This window comes from Ambystoma mexicanum, chromosome 8 (genome assembly GCF_040938575.1).
Source record: "Ambystoma mexicanum isolate Mex_15411 chromosome 8, UKY_AmexF1_1, whole genome shotgun sequence".
NCBI classification, from domain to species: Eukaryota; Metazoa; Chordata; class Amphibia; order Caudata; family Ambystomatidae; genus Ambystoma; species Ambystoma mexicanum.
Genome location: NC_090929.1, coordinates 467,423,756 through 467,440,697, shown reverse-complemented (window position 1 = coordinate 467,440,697; position 16,942 = coordinate 467,423,756).

The window sequence follows — 16,942 nt, the reverse complement described above, 5'->3', positions numbered from 1 at the left end:
AGCAAATCTGCACTACAACTGAGGCCTATATCGCCACAACAAAAGAACTTGATATCATTGGACAATATAATGGGAAAACAAAAGCCCAACTTGGGCTCTCCTAAAGAACAGAGGGCTGCCTCACTACAACGACCTAGGTTAGAAACAGAAGTAATTTCTACCTCTGAAAACAGGATACAAGCTCACCTTACTGCGTTTTTTTAAAGATATTACATTAAAAAAAACAGACAGTTACCTGCGAAATATAAAAAGTAAAGGCAAAGAGTGTCACTCTAATGCAACGGACACACCTGAGATACTTGAGGTACCAAGTTCAATGGCAGTGACCCCTGTCGAAGTGTCAGGAAAAACAACTCCAAACATCGAATCAATTACCAAATGTGGGGTGCGTCCACCGGACACTCAGATCAACCAAACGCAATTGAGCAATCATGATCCTCCTTCAATTCTTCCTAGTGCCTTAAGCTCTAGGGAACAGAAACAAGCTTTAGCAAAACCAAGCTTTGCAAACAATATACATGGTCTAAATGATCCTCCGATAGCTCCTAAGCAATCGACTAGAGGAAACTCTGAAGTTACAGAAGAGACTGAGGTTGATACTATCTCACAAGAGTCACCTACTAGAGAGGGAGCTGCCCAAATCATCCAGCAATTTCAAAACATCTCAGAAGACGTGAAAAACATCATTGGTTGGAGGAGTGATGCCAAAATCAACGGCACGGATCGTATTAATCGATCCTTTTTAATGAACTCACTCTATAAGATTCCATCCTTGAGAAATTTGGTGACAAATGACAGAGTGGATCAGACTTCTACATGAGAATAACAACAGAATGTTGTCCAAAACGATATCCCCCATAATTGCAAAACTAATTTGGGAACATCAGAGCGATCTGTTATTTCTAGGTCTGGAAATGGTTGGTTTTGATCAGATAAAAACCGCTATGGACTTCATGGAATATCAGCCTCCACCACCTATCTTGACTTCCGAATCTCATGACACCAATTCAGATCAAAAAAACTCCAACAAAAACATGATTGAACATCTTACTGCCCTTACAAATGCCCTAAATGGGCAGAAATGGTTGGAACCTTTGGTCAAGACAGTCGCTAATCCATCTCCTCCGACAAATACATCATAAATTCATGACCTGGTTATCATGTCATGGAACTGTTGTGTCTTAAGTAACTTGTTGAGATGGAGAGAAAAAGCACTCTCTGAATTTGTTCCTAACATTTTCTTGATTCAAGAAACCATGGCCTTAAAGGATATTGAAATCGAGGGTTTTGTTGCATGCTCACATCACGCGAAGAAGGGCGTAGAAGGAAGACCTTCAGGAGGCTTGACGATATTGATAGGCACCAGGTTAAACTTTACCATCAATAATGTGTACCACTCAGACGTCTTTATTATATGTGATGTGTCCTTTGACGTGAGTCTGCATGAAAACTTACTCTTGATTTCGCTCTATTGGAACCCTCACTTGTTTAATATTCAAGCAGCCTGTGAACTATTATGTGAGGCCCTCAACGAGGCCTACACCAAAGCTCCTCATGCCGAGGTTTTTATTGGACGTGATTTCAATGCATCTTTCTTGTCCAATACTATCAAAACGACTGCTAATGCTGCTTATTTCCAGGCTTCTCTAGCTAAAGGAGGGGTCTGGAAAACATTTTTCAAAGCCTGGAACATTTTCCTAGTGCGGGCTGCAGCTACCCATAAAAAGTTCACCTGGAAAAGGGGTAACGCTCAGTCATGGATTGACCATATGTTCTCCTCAAAAGACCTCTCGGGCAGACATGCTGCAGTCAACTCCAATAAAATCGTATTGGGTGATCATGCCATTATTACAACTTCCATATCAAAGGATTTCAATAGATTACCTCATCTATCTCAATTGTCTCTTATTCAATCTGATAGGCCAGGGCATTCCATCAGATGGTCCATCTCAATCTGTAGGAAATTAACCGCCCTTGTGAATAGAGACCTTTGGAAACCTTTGGGGGGTAACACCGCAGATAACGCAATAATACTAAAATGGAATTATAAGATGATCGTCTATCACCTGGCAAATATGGCCTCGTCATCATCTAAGATGGAGCTCTGCGACGATGAGGGAAAACCGTTTTGCACTGTTGTGGCTTCTCTAAAAAGAAAGAAAAATTTGGATCTTCGGAAGGTTGCTAAGTCTAAGGCAAATTTGGCCCTTACTGAATTTCTAAATTGAAAAAAAAAATAGTGGCTAAGTATAAAAATGCATTAAAGGAGATCCGGATACTAAAGAAAAACCAGCAAAATCAAAAAATTATTAATTTGTTATGTAACCGAAAAACGAAAGAGGTCTGGAAAATGATAAGATCCATAGACAAAGAACCTTCTCGTGAATTCGAGTCAAGCATCGACAGTGCAATGTGGTATTCCTTCTTTCTTGCAAAATATGCCCTTCCTGTGGAATTTGCCCGTTGTGAACAACCACCTGAAACTCACTTAATTCCAGATTGCTGTCCATGGGATATGAATAGCATATGTGCAGAAATTTACAAACTAAAAAGCTCAAAATGTGCCGGCCCTGATGGGCTTCCACCATGCTTAATAAAAGACGATCCCTTATTTTGGTCTACAATGTTTCACAGTATTTACCAGGAAATCTTTCATTCTAAAAGTGTACCTAATTCCTGGCTCACATCAATTATAATTCCTATCCACAAAAAAGGTTCAACTTCTGATCCCTATAACTTTAGACTGATAGCAATTATTGATGTTGCAGCCAAAGTTTTTGCTTCCTTGATTCTCCTAGATCTCGAATCTTTTGCACGCACTAATGACCTTCTTCGTCCCTTTCAAGTAGGGTTCCGTAAAGGGATGGGGACCCCTCTCAACGCTTGTATTTTGGCTCATATTATTGCCCAAGCCATTAGCCCCGGTAATACCCCTATTTTTGTTGCATCATTAGATCTAAAAGCAGCATTCGACTGTGTGATTAGAGGGAAATTGTGGGAAAAACTATGTAAACTTGATGTACCTCAATACCTCATCACACTTATAGAAATGTTACACTATCAAACTAATTTCAAAGTTAGAATTGGTCGGGCAGGTTCTTTAACTCAATGTATACCATCTTTCATTGGCGTAAAACAAGGCTGCAATCTTGCAGCGACCCTCTTCAATTTATACCTAGCGGATATTGAAGAGATTTGGGACGGAGCTAAATAATTTCCAATTAGATTAGGTACTCTTTCCTTATCATGCCTAGCGTATGCGGACGATATACTGCTCTTTGACCGCACGCAGGCTGGTCTTCAAGGAAAATTAGAAAGTTTTGTGCAATACTGTAGGAGCAATACCTTTTGGTTAATCCGCAAAAATCTACTATAATTATTTTTGCTAACAAAAAAAAAGTTCGTCATTTTGTATGGACAATTGATGCCTTACCCATCAAAATCTCTTTCAATCTGCCATACCTTGGGCTTATTCTAACAAAAAATACGTCATTCACAAGAATAAAGGAGGCCTTGTTAATTAAATCAGTACCATTAAAATGTCAAATGAAGGTACTTTTGCACAAAATTTGTAAATTTTTCGCTAACACCTGTCCTTGAATTCTATTTAAAAAAAGTGGAGGCAATTTTGTTGTACGGCGTCGAGTTGCATCTGTGCGACTTGGGTCCACTTCTAGACCAAATACAAGGACAGTTGTGGAAATATACCCTTAGCTTACCTGTATCCATGCCTAGCGCAATTGTTAGACATGAACTGGGGCTCACTTCCCTTTCTGCCAAATATAACTGGCGCCTACTACTAAACTTCGCAAAAATGTTATATCCACCTAAAAACTCCTTATATACAGCTTTACATAGAATGATACTTAATAATAACCCTGCTTCCATTTACCATTATAGAGAACGTATGTCCGCGATTATGGCAAAAATTAACATACCAATTGAAGATTTGGAGCTTTTTCAGGAAAAGATTAAGAACAAATTATACTAATGTGACTGGGCAGACACCTGCACGAAGATGGCTACCTATGTTTCTTTTACAGAATATTGTACATTTGTGCATCGACGAGTACCTCGAATGGCGTATTTAACATTATGCCCTTGCCCAAATGTCCGTCGAACTTTTATGTTTTTCAGACTTGATCTTTTGCATACACGTGTCAGACTGAATCATTGGTATCAAAAGGCTTCAGTCTCTTACTCTGACATATGCCGATTCTGTAATCAAACACAAGAGACGTTAAAACACCTATTTCTATATTGCACTTATTTTGAAATCGCTCGATGCAAAATTATAGACTCCTTTCTTCATGTTAATACGATCCTAGCAAGAGAATGGATCTGGATGAAATGCATGTGGGGTGCTACAAATGTCACCCTAATTAGGACTACGAGACTAGTTAAAATTATTGCGCTCGAAATTGAAAGAGACCAACTATCTTGGAATCATTAAGATGAAAATTAGTTCTCTGACTATTTCTGTTTTGTAGATGAATGTGCTCATGTGATATATCTCATTTTTTACTATGATGTGTATGATAGTTTTATTTATGCTTTGCTGCTGATACTTATCTTCTGTTGCACTGGTTTTATATGTTCTACTTACGCACTATTTTGTCTGTATTAACTTTTTCTTTTGAACTGAAGTATGAAATATTTGTAAAGGTCTCGATTTGTATCTTGACTAATAACAAATAAATACTTTTAATAAAAATAAAAAAAAGTTTGATTGATATTTACATTTATTTTATGACTCCTCTGTCCAAGGAATGTACTGAAAATGTCGAATTTGAAGAGGCAAATGGACAAGAGGTTTGTGAATATGTATAATATGAAATACAACTGAGCATCACAATGGATTGGGATTACATTTTTATAATGTTGTAATTTTTTGAAGTCTGTCAAGTTGGTTCTGTTTGTAGATATGTTTGTTTGAGTCGAAAAGAAATTTGCTTGATTTAAACCATATAAAATGCTCTTTTTTCAGCTTGATGTTGCGGTCAGCAAAGCGAAGTCTTGCAGTTTCAAAGCAAATTAAGAAAACAAGGGTAAAGAACAAACCAGTTTGTTTTTGAGAAGTTTTTAAGCGGATGTTTTAGTCAGAGGAGTATAAAGACTTAGGGCCTCATTATGACCCAGGCGCTAAGTTTTTAACGGCGCCGTAAAAGGCTGCGGGACCCGACCTTAATGGCTGTTTTTACCAGCCGTTAAAGTAGGGTGCCTCAAAGGGACCTTGGTGCTAAGTACGGTGCCGCAATTTGCGGCACCGTACTTAGCGCCTTCCCCATTCCCCTTGAGCCCTATGGGGCAAAAATGGGAATGGGGAAGGTCCCATGGTGAATGGGGAATTACTGCCCCGCCAACCTTGGAATGGGGCGGAAATTCTGCCATTCACCATGGCGGACCCCGGCATGGACCATGGTGCTAACAGCACCATGGTTTAGCGCTGGGGTCGTAATGAGGCCCTTAGGCAACAACAAACCAAAGATGTCGTTTGCCAAACGCATTTGACAATGGGGCAACTACTATTTCAGGCACAGCATGGTGCAGTCAATATCCAGACTTGTGATGCATATATCCAGTGGCCAGAAAATGAATGGACTCTCACCTGTGAACCATACAAAGTTACCATGGACCATTGTTGCTTTGTTCAAAATCGACCAGATGAAACTGAAGACAATGAAGATGCATTGCAATTGCTTGCAGGCCCTTTGACACAATCTACACCGTCTAAAAATGTTCCACCCACCTAACATTCAATGTTATCTGTTTCTCCAATTCATGCAGAAATATCACAGCCTGAATTAATAGAGGCTGGAGCTTCAACGCAATTGACTGAAGGATTAGCTCAAGATTTCGACTTCAGTATGGCTAGTTTGGGGGAATTGTCTATCACTGTTGAGTCAAAAAACTCAGTACTGCAGGATGATTGGCTATTAAAGCAGCAAAACTACATTGTATTTGACTGCTGCCTGCTACAGATTGTACAAATCATTAAATGTGATCACAAATTAAGAAGGAGCGTATGTGGGGAGCCATTGCTGAATTTCTCTCGTGTATTACAAGGCACCAACCTGAAAATCCAGGCCAGCTGTGTCCACCTCATAACACATTTTCATGGTCTGCTCAACCGATGCTTGGCAAAGTGCCTGCAGGAAATATACTTTGTTCAGCAGCTTTACTGTTCAGCGGATCGACTTTCAGTAAGATTTCCAGTTTCTGTCAATTTGTGGGACTTGAGTTCATTGCTAAAACCCAGTACTACAAATATCAGAGGGAATTCTTATTCATCGCTATTAGTCATACCTGGAAACTCGAACAGACGTCAAATGACAGTGCATTCTCTGGCTAAAGTGTCATGCTAGCTGGCGACGGACAGTGCGACAGTCCAGGATTGTTTCTGCTAAGTACTGCACTTACCACTTTCAAGACATCGTTCAGGTGTCTGAACGTACATCGTCTGTGGCCATGGAAAAACATTGTTTCATTAAATCCATCGAACAGCGGGCATCCATGGGAATATAAATAGACCTGAAAGCCACTAACAGGCATGTTTCAATAGCCAAGGACACGCGAAAACAGTTTCCACACATTCGGCATCAATTTGATGTATGGCACGTTGCCAAATCAATCAATAAAAAGATTATAGCTGCTGGTAAAAAAGGGGTTGGAAAACCTTTTAAAGTGGTCTCAGTCTATCAGCAACCATCTTTGGTGGAGATCCAAACCTTGTGATGGATCTTTAGAAATTCTACTTGAACACCATTGTTCCAACATTTCCACGAACGTGCACATGGACCTTTATCGAAGGAGCAGGAACACAAGAAGAAGTGGTTGGTGCCATGATCCCCTTCACACAAAGCACTTGAGAAGATTGAGCATGATAAAACACTTTCAAGAGACCTGAGGGGACTCACTAAATTCTGTCATACTGGAGATTTGAAGGTGTTCCATAATATGTGCCTAAAGTAGAGGCCCAAAAGGTTGCATTTCAGCATAGACGTTATGGAGGCCAGAACAAGACTAGTTGTACTTGCGCACAACGAGAACGCTGGGAGGGAACAAGTGAAAACTCCTGGAACTTTCGGGATGCTTTGTTAGAAGAACATGTAGAAAGCCAGGAAATTCTCTACCCCAAACTATCAGGCTTTAGATCATTCCATGGTACAGAGACTACCCTCCTGGATCTACAGTCAACCAAACAAACAAAAAAACAAATACAGTCAGAAATGCTCAATATCATTGATAGGAGGAAAGCGGGGCTGCTGACGTTGTTAGATTTATCCGCAGCCTTCGACCTTGTAGATCAGGAAAAACTCTTAGCTAAACTTGCAGATTATGGAGGGTTCTCTAGTGGAGCTATTGACTGGATTAGGTCTTTACTCTCCGAGAGGAAGTCAAGAATCGTTTGGGGCAAGGCATGCTCTCAGCCAGAGCTTATTAAGTGCGGTGTCCAGCAGGGAGCTTTCCTCTCCCCGATTTTTTTCAATATATTTTGTTGCACCCTATGTGACGTCTTGGATGCACTAGGTGTGCGTTTTTCTAACTTGACGTCTTGGATGCACTAGGTGTGCGTTTTTCTAACTATGCCGATGACACCCAACTCATCAGTCAATTGAGCGGCGTCTATGAAAAAGATTTGAAGAATATAGAAAAAGTGTAGGAGGCTATACAAAATTGGATGATAACGAATGATCTCCTTCTAAAGGTCCAAATTGTGGGATGCTGCATATATGTGATGCTATCTTGAATTCACAGAGAATATTAGTACACTAGCTGGTAAATATTGATTAGTATATCCAGAGAGGAGTGATCCTTAATCTTGTATTTGTTGTGCTTTTTGTGTTCAGACAAAATGGTGGGGGTGTAGGTAATACATACACCACATTACCCATAGATCACTTCCTATAGAGACAAATTTTGCTGTTTTTTGTAGTTCTTTCCCAGTCCCACACAGAGTAGGGAAACAACCCTCCAGTATATATAAGTCTTATGTCAGCCTAGGCTGATTTTAGGGTTTTGACAGGCATCAGGTACTAATACACATTTAGGGTACCTGAGCCTTCTATTTTTTAGAGTTCAATTTGGGTTTTCCTATTTTACATTTAGTGTCCTCACAGGATCTCCCTTGCCTTTCTTGTATGTCTTTGTCTAGGTGGACTTCATTCATTTTCTTTTCTTTCTCAATGTTTTACGCCATGACAAATTTCTCTTTTTCTGAACTTTAATTCATTAATTTATTTCTTTTTGGCAATATATGACCTTTAACAGAATTGCAGGAAAGAGTGGGATAGTGGTTACATATGAACTAATCTCTTAGTGATTTAATCTTAAACTCTACAACAAAAACTATTGAATAATTTCTTTTTGTTACTGTAGGATGCTTTCAAATCGCAAAATTGAAGTTGAATTACTATACTGAGACTGTGTTTTCAAAATGATCAGTTACCAACATTATGGAAATTGGATGGTCTCTTTGTAAGCAAATGAATCTGCTTTAGCTATTTTTTAGCATTTCTTAGTGTAGGATACTAATTTAATTTTTATGATTTACTAGTGAATTTCATGCATATTGGAAAGTTTCTTTTTTTCTTTTTTCTTGCTTCCTTTTTTCTACTGTATCTGTCGAGATTTAATCATCATTGACAACTTTGTTTGATTTAGATGACTAGTTGTTGCTTTTTCTCCTGTAATATGTTTAAGTTAAGTTTGTTTTAACAACATTGTCACATTTTCTGTAAAGATTTTGGGCCTCATTGCAAGTAGGGCGGTAAGGGATACCGTGCACCGTTAAGGAGACCGGTGCCGGTAATCCCTTACCACCCTACTACAAGGTCCCTTAGCGGGTCCCTCCAGTAACGCCTGGTCTGGCCAGGTGTTATGGAAGGGACCCGCAAAGGGACCAGGGTGCAAATAACGGGCTTGACATGCACAAGCCCGTTATTTGCGCCCTCCCCATTCCCATTGAGCCCTATGGGGGCTAAAATGGGAATGCGGAATGGTATTTTCAATGGGGACTTACCGGTCCCGCAAAGGTCGGACTGCACCGGTAAGTCCCCATTGAACTAGACCGGCGCTGGACCCGTTATTGGTGGCAGTCATGGTGCAAATAGCGCCAGGACTACCACCAATCTCGGAATGAGGCCCTTTGTGTGCTTTTGTATAAAGAATTGGTATACGTTTTGTAATAAATTATGAAAAGCATGTTTGAGTTGATGGCTAAAGTTTATGTTCAGTGAAGGTGTCAAAACTGACTGAAATGATTCAGATAAAGGTCCAAATTGTGGGCTGCTGCATATATGTGATGTTATCTTGAATTCACAGAGAATATTAGGACACTATCTGGTAAATATTGATTAGAATATCCAGAGAGGAGTGATCCTTGATCTTGCATTTGTTGTGCTCTTTGTGTTCAGACAAAATGGTGGGGGTGTAGGTAAATAATACACCACATTACCTGAAGGGAACTTCCTGTAGGGACAAATGTTGCTGTTCTCTGTCTAAATGCTAACAAGACAGAATTCCTTATTTTTGGTTCGACACAGACACGTGTCAAACTCTGAAATCTGTATGAGGGCCTTACCATAGAAGGCCACTACATCAAAGTGAACTCCAAAGGGAAGACCCTGGGAGTGATTCTTGAATCCTCCCTGGGTTCTGAAGCCCACGTTTGTAGTGTAGTCCAGAAAGCCCAATGCCATCTCAGGCTGCTTCGACTAGTGAAGCATTATGTATCAACAGCTAATTGCATAGTACTTGTGAGAGCGGTTATTATGCCAAGGTTGGACCATTGCAGTGCTCTCCTTGCTGGAGCTAGTAAGCGATGTGTTAAAAGACTCCAGACACTCCAGAATGACGCTGTGCGGATCATTAAGGGTACCAGGAGACAGGACCCAGTCTCATTACACAGAAGAGAGTTGCACTGGCTTCCAATAGAGGCCAGAAAATGTTTTAAACTGAACACTATTGTACATAAGTGCTTACATGGAAAAGCACCGCAATAGCTAAAGGAAAGATTGGTTCTGGAAAACATTACCAAAGTTACTCGGTCAAAGGACTCAATGCGTCTGACAAAGCCAAGATGCAAACAAGTTTGAGGTAATGCACGTGCCTTCGCCTCACAGGCAGGGGAGATGTGGAATAAACTCCCTGTGGAGAAGCGCTGGGAAAAAAAACGATTTGGTTTTTAGGAAAAGCCTCAAGACACTGCTGTTTGTTTAGATTGTTATATGTTGGTCTATCTGTTTTCCTGTTTTGTGTTTGCGCCCTGATGTTTGTGGGCTCTGGTGCAATATAAACAAATAAATGGAGTTTGAATTTGTGAAACATCTGACATTGGGCCTCATTAGGGGTCCGGCGATAGCTGTGCCGGTAAAACCGGCAGGTAGCCGCTGGACCTGTAATGAATTACCGGCGCCTGACTTCTCGATGCCACTGGGCTATTCCAAGTCTGGTGGCCAGGAAGTCAGGCGCCGGTAATTTTGTTAGTCCCCCATGGGAATGGGGACACGGGAGCACTGGCAACAATGGTGCCGGTGCTCCCGTGAGAACTCTGCGAGCAGGTGCCATCCCACCCAGCAGGTCTGACCCTGGGGGGCAGGACGGTGCCCGGCCGCAGAGTTGTACTGTTCCGGTCCGGTAACAACAGTGCCAGTAGGCTTACCGGCACCGTTGTTACCGGACCAGAACAGTCATAATGAGGCCCATTGACTGTGTTGGCCATGCATACTCATGAAATGGCTCCTGATGTTGTTCCCAGGAGACATACAATGCCACAGAATATTGTAAACAAGCCTTGTCCTCCAAAATTGGAACTTGTTGAAAGGTTGACTTCCAGATTTAAAATTATTTGTAGCTCTCTTCAAATTCTGCTCACAATCAAATTTTCCATATGTTCCCCAATTTTTGGACATTGTACAGAAACTATCTAATGCTATTACACTTGCAATTTCAATGCTAGATAATGTATTTGAAATTATTATTTTATGCCAATATAATCGGGGTTATGATGCATTAATGTATATCTCCTCTGTCTAGATGACACGTGTCTGAGGTTGCTATTGGTACTCTTGCTCAGAGCACAATTGCCCAACAATTTCGGTGCTGGACTGCCCATTTGGGTAGGAGAAAGACTGATATGGTACACTGAGGCTTGGTGTCTGTCAAACCCCCTGCTAGACCCAAACCCCATGCACACATGCAATCCATGGCACTTGCGCTGGATGGCCTCCCCATAGAAGATGCAATAAGTCATTGCAATAAAGGATATATTTTTTATATGGACAAAGTGGAGGTGCATTCCATCAACACTATAAGTTTGCTGAAAGGGCAATGGAAATGGGTAAAAAGCATGTCATCGTTCTTGGTCCTGAGACCACGCAATCACCTACTTTCCTTCCCTAAGTAGTACCCTCATACAGCAGCACACTCCTCTAATTCCAAGTACATGACAGTCAAATGCTTCTAAAATTTTAGAGTGGGTTGCAGGTCTCTTTCCGCACAGGTGCCTGTCTTCCCAAAAGGATCCATGCCCCTGTCAGACATCTGGAGCACCCTCTACAGTTCTGCAAAATGGTAAAAACTGTACCCTTCTACACTGCTTTCCCTTCACTGGAAATGACCCACCTGCTGAAGTTACCGCTGGTCAGAGCCTCATGATTCCCACAGGTTCCCTTGCCCATCCTCCAAGTCAATACTATTGAAAACTTGAATCACTTGCCGGTTTCCCCTTGGTGCAACCAATCATTTTTACACACGAATATCCCATAAAGCTGTTCAATCTTGGCTGGGTTAGCCTGCGCTACCTAGCATTTCTCACCTTTTGAAAACTGTTCTGCCACCAAGGGTACATCCTACTCGAATGCTGGAAACCAATTCTCCATCGCCTCAAGCCCCTTCCTGACTTGCTACAGCCTTCCCAAGAAGACCCGCTTTTTGCTTCACCTGCTCGATCATGCGCTTTTATGCACAACTGTACTGTTGAGCACAAGGCTCCCCACTTCCTAATGCTGCACTAGAAAGTTAGGGAACGACTATGAAGAATTCTCTAATGCTCCTAGTGTGTTAACCAACTCTTCTCTTTACAGGTGTTGGCTGTGTTTTCCTCATTTGTCACCTTAGGAAACGTATTGTCTATATGCTGTATAGTGGAGTATTGGTTGTGGTCAATTTTTTCGCATCACTAAAGTTTATTTGTGTCTATTGGTCCGGTCAACAATAAATGTATAGATATCTTTCATAGATAGTTGTATAAGAGTAATTTGTGGTTCTTTGCTGTGTGTGCTCATTGTGGGCTTCCAATTACTCTGACCCCTCCTGAGACTTAGGGCCTGATCACGACTTTGGCGGTAACGCCGGCGTTATTACCGCCGGCGGTATTAGCCCTACCGCCGAACTCCCTGGCGCTAATAGCACTGGATCAAGAGTCTGACGGTCATGTTAATCCCCATTGAGCCCATTCCCTATTGGGCTCAATGGGGAATTTTCGCGCTCTTACTGCCGGTGGATTTCCCGCCGGCGGTAATAGCATGAATTTTCAGCGGATTTCCCCCCAGCTCAGAGCTGGGGCGAAATCTGCCAAAGTCCTGATTTGGCAGACCCTTAAATCCGGTGGTAATAGCGCTACCACCGGATTTAAGGGTTACCGCCAAAGTCGTGATCAGGCCCTTAGTCTTGAACACCTGCCAAGCTACCTAGATTGGTCTGGCTTGTCCAGCAAGTTTCCCTGTTTCACTAAACCGAGGGTGGCCTCCTAAACTTCTGCCATCAGGTCAGAGTTTAGAAATCCATCCTAACACCATCCACCAGAAATTGTAGACCCATAGGCTCCTTCTTCCATCCCCTATGCAATAGCAGGGCCGATTGACGCAGAGAGATACATGGAACGCAGATGCTAAAGTATCCTTAGTCTTCAGGGGGGAAAAAAGCTATGAGGAGCATACAAGCATAACATTAAATTTAAAGTGTGAAGGAGAAGCAACTGTGAGGAAGCAAGTGCACAGTGAAGGCAGTGCCAGGATGGGAAGGGGACTGTCATGATACAGTGCTCCCAATGAGGATGCGGCACAAGTTTCGTATGCTAAGGGACAGATATGTTAGCAGCCACTCCGCCTGTGTCGTTCTACCAGCATCAGGCGTGACACAACAAAGCTCTCCTGGCAGCCAGGAAGAAGGGTGTGGGCAGACCTTCACATTTCGGTCTGTCTGCCCACACCAGGAGTGCATTAGTGATTCCTCATGATGACTGATAATTGCTTTTTGGCTAGCAACGCTCCTTTAACACCACTGAGCCACACCGACTCAAAGAATTCCTCTACAGTGACCTTCAATACCAGTGACCATTCCTTAGACGCGTATTGCACTATTCTTCTCCAATGGCGGTCCGGTTTCTGATTATGTGGAAGGCCAGCAGAAGCACAGTGACTACCCAAAGCAAGATTGGAAGATTCTCAAAGATAAGGGCTGCTCCAAAATTGGCTCTCATATTCAGTCTCCATATACTTCTCCTTGTCATACTATGTTGGTTGTTTATACAGTACTTAAGCAGCCCTAAGGCCTGTTCAAATCGCTGCGAGAGAACCAAAGACAAGAAAGCAAAGGTGGGAAGATGGGACATAATGAAGACAGTAAGAGCAAAGAAAAGTGCATAATTTTATGTCATTTTGTGTTGCTTGTACAGTGTCCTGCACCAAACCTTAGTTTTCCCTCCGCAAGGACTACCCACCCAATGGAGGCCACAGCCTATTGCAACCCTCCGCCTGTCCTCTGTTACCAACCCTCTTCCTCCAGATACCAGTCTATCCCACCAGAGCCACTTGCAGATGGTGTCCTCCATTGGAGAAGCAACTACAAGTTGGAAGAAGCTTGAAGGAAAACCTTTGCTGCCAGTACCTTGACTAGGAAGATGGCTTTAATCTCCATTACAGAAGGCCTCAGAACACTCTATAATCCTAGTGGTCTTTATACTCATCTCTTGTTTGAGACACCATTTCCCAGAAACGGGATATGTAGGCTTTGACATTTTGCATCCAGCATCTGCCACCACCATCAGTGCCAGAAAAGGATTACAGAATCCTCTTGTTACCCACGAGATCATAATCATTGAGCTTTACTAAAGGAGCAAGTCTGACAAATACACACCCAGTCTCCTCTTTGATATTCTGGGCGTTGCCCTCTGAAATACCACTCTAATTCACAAAGGGTCTGTAACAATCCTCCAGGACATAGCTCATTGCTTCATCACTAATAAATACAACAACTGTAAAGGTATAGAAGAAGCAAGCCATGCCAACCTTTCTGCCTTAGGCCAAAAATCTGTGTCTGTTAAAAATGGCATGCAACTAAGGGCCCCAGCGGCAGTCTTTACTGACCCATTCGCCTTGCCTAGCCTCCACCCTGACAAGGTTCAGATGCTTGTTATCCGCAACCATGATTGGAAAGACTGAAGGTGGTATCTGTATTAATGCCCACTATATGGTAGTGTAGAGACACAAACCACTCCTGCCAGGGTTCCCTATATAGCAGCTATGGCCGATAGGTAGAAGGCCTAGTCGGAGCATGAATGTAACTTACTATTTCGAAATGATTTGTCACCAACCTGCGTTCCCATTTCCGCTTGTGGCATTTTCAAATAGAATTTCATTGTACAATGCGCGGTGCAAATGTTCACCTTATGCATCATGTGGCAACTTGATATGATAATAAACACACTGGAGATCTATTCAGTAGGAGCATGCAATGTCACCCTGTCTCGCACGATGGTAGTGAGGGCTGCTTCAGGTGCACAATGGAGCATGAACATACATGCATGATTATAGTAAGACCTGTGCAATATATGCCAGAAGTGTAAGTAGCAAACAAATTATTCAATAGCGGAACAGGCACATAGTAATGATGGGTGGTTGGTATAAATCAAACTAAGAGTAGGGGTATGCGTTGTGCCATGAAAAAGTGCTAGACGATGGAGAGGTGGGCATTCGATTTAATTTTCTTACAGAGATGACCCCCGGAGGTAACAGCAATACAGAATTTTCTAGGTTGTTCTTACGTTCCTGTCGGGAAACATATTTTACATAGCTGTTTGTAACTGTCCTTGGTTTTCTGAACCACTAGCCCAAAGCAGCGTCTTGTCCACTTTTTTTTGTGGCATTCTTTCACAGAATCAAACCTAACTTTTTATTCTTTAATATTCTTTAACAACTATATAGTACCGTTCTGCACATGCCATAGTTTCCAGCTACCGTCGGATGGATTCTTCAATCAACATTGGCATATAATCATAAATAGTGCTTATTGTACAACCGTTATGTGGGACGACCGACAGGGACCAATCTGCTCTTTGGCGGTACCAGCAATAAGGAGCAACCGGTCAGAGTTTATAAATACATGCTGAAGCGAAAGCGTTAAGTTGAAAGAGCAAAACATCAATTTCTTCTCACGAACGAAACACCATGTGTGTCATTATAAAGTTTTGCTAGTGTAACATAAGGACACACAAGAATTGGAGTACAGGGATTGATCGATCGCTGATCGCTATTGGTGCATCATGAGGCAGTTATAAAGAACATTCGAAGCATGTGATATTCGCTAACTATAACTTCAATGGAAAAAAGATATTGTTAATTTTGTGGACTTAATCTTTTCTTGTGAGCATTCTTTGCAAAATAAAAGCACTTGTTACATTGCAGTCTATTGATCTTTTCTGAAAAATAAATGTTTTTCTCTCCTATTTGAGATAAAACAGAAAAGGTACGTGCTGTGAGAGGATGTGTGTGTGTTTATCTTCCTGGTTCTGTATTAAGTAACGTTATGGCGTGGGTGATGATGGGGCACGTTTGGCTACGCTGGCCCCGAACATCATGAAAACAGGTGGAGAATATCGTTTTGGAATAGTTTTGTCAGTTTGAGGGGCAGGCGATCTGTATTCTTGCTGCAAGGGCACTTGAATTTAGGGTGATGCATCAACTGATAAAATTAGCACAAGATGGCCGTGCCCGACCTGTTGTTTTCGCACGTGTAAAAGTGAGGAAAACTGAGGCAATATGCATAGGACAAATCTTTACGATCAATTACAGTATGCTTAAAAACAAACAAGGGGGGTTCTGGGAGTTTCTCTACTACCGGCCTATATCCGGGGTTAGAGTCTCAACCAGAGTCGTTAGCTCACCATCCTTTCACAGAAGAGAAATTTCCATCTACGTATCAGTCAGGGGCAGTTCAGCAGCAAAATGCATGGCAATTCTCTTCTGAACAAGAGTAACAACAGCAACCCCAGACACGTGTTTCAGCCTGGTTGGGCCTCGTCAGTGAGGTGCAGCTGTGCCTCTCTAAGACCAGTGAGCAAGGGTTCCACGTCAGGATTACCCTCGTAACTTAGGGTGAAAACCCAAAGTTACTTAATATGCACAAACAAGGGGGGTTCTGGGAGTTTCCCTGCTACTGGCCTATATCCCGGGTTAGAGTCTCAACCAGAGTGTTTAGCTCTCCATCCTTTCACAGAAGAGAAATGTCCATCTACATATCAGTCTTTGTCCTGCCCAGGGGCAGTCCAGCACCGAAATGCATGGGAATTCTCTTCTAAACAAAAGTACCAACAGCAACCCCAGACACGTGTTTCGGCCTGGTTGGGCATCGTCAGTGAGGTGGAGCTGTGCCTCTCTAAGAACAGTGAGCAAGGGTTCCACGTCTGGATTACCCTCATAACTTAGGGTGAAAACCCAAAGTTACTTAATATGCACAAACAAGGGGGGGTTCTGTGAGTTTCTCTACTACCGGCCTATATCCCGGGTTAGAGTCTCAACCAGAATCTTTAGCTCACCATCCTTTCAAAGAAGAGACATTTCCATCTACATATCAGTCTTTGTCCTGCCCAGGGGCAGTCCAGCACCGAAATGCATGGCAATTCTCTTCTGGACAAGAGTACCAACAGCAATCCCAGAAACGT